The following is a 4,415-nucleotide window of genomic DNA, read 5'->3' on the forward strand; positions in this document are numbered from 1 at the left end:
TCCCTCTCATCCCTATCATTATATCTCTTGGTCGACCATCACTTACAGGCAAATCATTTTATGCTTGTCTAAGATTTTCTCCCTTTTTTTTTTTTTGTATTTAGTGGGTCCCTAATCCCTTTTTTGCCCCTTGAACTCTTCACCCCAAATCAGGCCCTCCATTATAGGCAGTTTTTGTTCCATTTGGCATAGTATAATTCACAGGTCATCACGATATTTCCCTAAGGAGGTGAGAGGAGGAGAAGAGAAGAGAGAAAAAAGGGGGAAATAATAAATTATTACTTTTTTTTTGTGGAGTGTTTTCCTTTTTTTTTTTTCTTTTTTTCTTTTTTTCTTTTTTTTTTTCCTTTTTATTTTTTATTAATTCTAATTAACACTATCATCAAGACCACCTTCAGATGCCAATAAGAAAAAGGAAATCGAACATTATGGATACAAAAGACAGAGAGGTAACGCAAATTGATGTGGAAAAATCTATGGAGAAAAGATTTAACATATTGGAAGCCTTGGAGCCAAATGACAGAGAATTTAAAATAGAAATCTTAAAAATACTCAGAGATATACAAGAAAACACAGAAAGGCAATTTAGGGAAATCAGAAAACAACTCAACGATCACAAAGAATATATTACCAAGGAAACTGAAACTATAAAAACAAATCAAACAGAAATGAAAAACTCAATTCAAGAGATGAAAAACGAGGTAGCAAGCTTAGATAATAGAACAGCCCAGATAGAAGACAGGATCAGTGAAATAGAAGACAAGCAACTTGAGGCACAACAGAGAGAAGAAGAAAGAGACTCAAAAATAATAAAAAACGAGAAAGCCCTACAGGAATTGTCTGACTCCATCAGAAAGAATAACATAAGAATAATAGGTATATCAGAGGGAGAAGAGAAAGAAAATGGAATGGAGAATATACTCAAACAAATAATAGATGAGAACTTCCCAAGCCTGTGGAAAGAATTAAAGCCTCAAATTCAAGAAGCAAACAGAACACCGAGTTTTCTTAACCACAACAAACCCACTCCAAGGCACATCATAATGAAGATGACACAAACCAATGACAAAGAAAAAATTCTCAAGGCAGCCAGGGAAAAGAAGAATACAACATATAAAGGAAGGCCTATTAGATTATCATCAGATTTCTCAGCAGAAACTCTACAAGCTAGAAGAGAGTGGACCCCAATATTTAAAGCCCTGAAAGAGAGGAACTTTCAGCCAAGAATACTATACCCATCAAAGCTATCCTTCAAGTACGAAGGAGATATAAAAATATTCACAAATACAGAAAAGATGAGAGAATTTATCATCAGAAAGCCCCCACTCCAGGAAATACTAAAGGGGGTTTTCCAACCAGATTCAAAGAACAAAAGAAAACATAACCACAAGTAACAGCTCCACGAATAAAACAATAAAACCAAACTTAAACTGTGACAACAAAAGAAAAAAAAAAGGGGAGAAAGGATGAAGATTAACAGTAGCAAAGGACGATGAAGCGCAGAAATACTCATAAGAAAGGGTACTACAATGAATATGGTAGGTACCCTTTTCATTACTTAATGGTAACCACCCTTGAAAAAACCACCACAAAAACACTTGACTTAAAAAAGGTAGCAACAGAGGAAAGAAGTATGGAATACAAACAAACAAAAACAAATGATAGAAAAACAAAAGAGAAGAATCAAACAAGATACAAAACTAACAGAAAGCAATTTATAAAATGGCAATAGGGAACCCACAAGTGTCAATAATTACACTAAATGTAAATGGATTAAACTTACCAATAAAAAGACACAGAGTAGCAGAATCGATTAAAAAAGAAAATCCAACTATATGCTGCCTACAAGAAACTCATCTAAGCAACAAGGATAAAAACAAATTCAAAGTGAAAGGCTGGAAAACAATACTCCAAGCAAACAACACCCAAAAAAAAGCAGGTGTAGCAATACTCATATCTAATAATGCTGACTACAAGACAGAAAAAGTACTCAGAGACAAAAAAGGTCATTTCATAATGATTAAGGGGACACTGAATCAAGAAGACATAACAATCCTTAATATATATGCACCAAACCAAGGAGCACCAAAATATATAAGACAGCTACTTATTGACCTTAAAACAAAAACTGACAAAAATACAATCATACTTGGAGACCTCAATACACCGCTGACGGCTCTAGATCGGTCATCCAAACAGAAAATCAATAAAGATATAGTGGCCTTAAATGAAATACTAGAACAACTGGATATGATAGACATCTACAGGACACTTCATCCCAAAGCGACAGAGTATACATTTTTCTCTAGTGTACATGGAACATTCTCAAGAATTGACCATATGTTAGGCCACAAAGACAATATCAGCAAATTTAAAAAAATCGAAATTGTGCCAAGCATATTCTCTGATCATAGAGCCTTGAAACTAGAATTCAACTGTAAAAAAGAGGGGGAAAAACCCACAAAATTGTGGAAATTAAACAACATACTTTTAAAAAATGAATGGGTCAAAGAAGAAATAAGCGCAGAGATCAAAAGATATATACAAACAAATGAAAATGAAAATACGACATATCAGAATCTCTGGGATGCAGCAAAAGCAGTAATAAGAGGAAAGGTCATATCACTTCAGGCCTATATGAACAAACAAGAGAGAGCCGAAGTAAACCACTTAACTTCACACCTTAAGGAACTAGAGAAAGAAGAACAAAGACAACCCAAAACCAGCCGAAGAAAGGAGATAATAAAAATCAGAGCAGAAATAAACGAAATAGAGAACAGAAAAACTATAGAAAAAATCAATAAAACAAGGAGCTGGTTCTTTGAAAAGATCAACAAAATCGACAAACCCTTGGCAAGACTCACCAAGGAAAAAAGACACAGGACTCAAATAAATAAAATCCAAAATGAAAGAGGAGAGATCACCACAGACATCATAGATATACAAAGAATTATTGTAGAATACTATGAACAACTATATGCCTCCAAATACAATAATCTAGAAGAAATGGATAAATTCCTAGAACAATACAACCTTCCTAAACTGAGTCATGAAGAAGCAGAAAGCCTAAACAGACCAATCAGCAGGGAGGAAATAGAAAAAACTATTAAAAACCTCCCCAAAAATAAAAGTCCAGGTCCAGATGGTTATACTAGTGAATTCTATCAAACATTCAAAGAAGACTTGGTTCCTATTCTACTCAAAGGCTTCCAAAAAATTGAAGAAGAAGCAATACTTCCAAACACATTTTATGAGGCCAACATAACCCTCATACCAAAACCTGGCAAGGATGGCACAAAAAAAGAAAACTACAGACCAATATCTCTAATGAATACAGATGCTAAAATACTAAACAAAATACTGGCAAATCGAATACAACAACATATTAAAAAAAATAATACATCATGATCAAGTGGGATTCATCCCAGAATCTCAAGGATGGTTCAACATACGTAAAACAGTTAACGTAATACATCATATCAACAAAACAAAGAACAAAAACCACATGATCTTATCAATAGATGCAGAAAAGGCTTTCGATAAAATACAACACAATTTTATGTTTAAGACTCTCAACAAAATGGGTATAGAAGGAAAATATCTCAACATAATAAAGGCCATATATGATAAACCATCAGCCAACATCATATTAAATGGCATAAAACTGAGGACTTTCCACCTTAAATCAGGAACACGACAGGGGTGTCCACTCTCTCCACTCTTATTTAACGTGGTGCTAGAAGTGCTGGCCAGAGCAATCAGACAAGACAAAGAAATAAAAGGCATCCATATCGGAAAAGAAGAAGTAAAGGTATCACTTTTTGCTGATGATATGATCCTATACATCGAAAACCCAAAGGACTCCACAAAAAGATTATTAGAAACAATAAACCAATACAGTAAGGTCGCAGGATACAAAATTAACATACAGAAGTCCATAGCCTTTCTATATGCCAACAATGAAATATTAGAAAACGAACTCAAAAAAATAATCCCCTTCACATTTGCAACAAAAAAAATAAAATACCTAGGAATAAACATAACAAAGAATGTAAAGGACCTATATAAAGAAAACTACAAGGCATTGCTAAGAGAAATAGAAAAAGACACAATGAGATGGAAAAATATTCCTTGTTCTTGGATAGGAAGAATAAATATAATTAAAATGGCCATATTACCCAAAGTAATATATAAATTTAATGCAATTCCCATCAAAATTCCTATGACATTTTTTAAAGAAATGGAACAAAAAATCATCAGATTTATATGGAACTATAAAAAACCCCGAATAGCCAAAGCAATCCTAAGGAAAAAGAATGAAGCTGGGGGCATTACAATACCTGACTTTAAACTATATTATAGGGCCATAATAATCAAAACTGCATGGTATTGGCAGAAAAATAGACACTCAGACC

The sequence above is a fragment of the Saccopteryx leptura genome, chromosome 1, assembly GCF_036850995.1.
Source record: "Saccopteryx leptura isolate mSacLep1 chromosome 1, mSacLep1_pri_phased_curated, whole genome shotgun sequence".
Taxonomy (NCBI): Eukaryota; Metazoa; Chordata; class Mammalia; order Chiroptera; family Emballonuridae; genus Saccopteryx; species Saccopteryx leptura.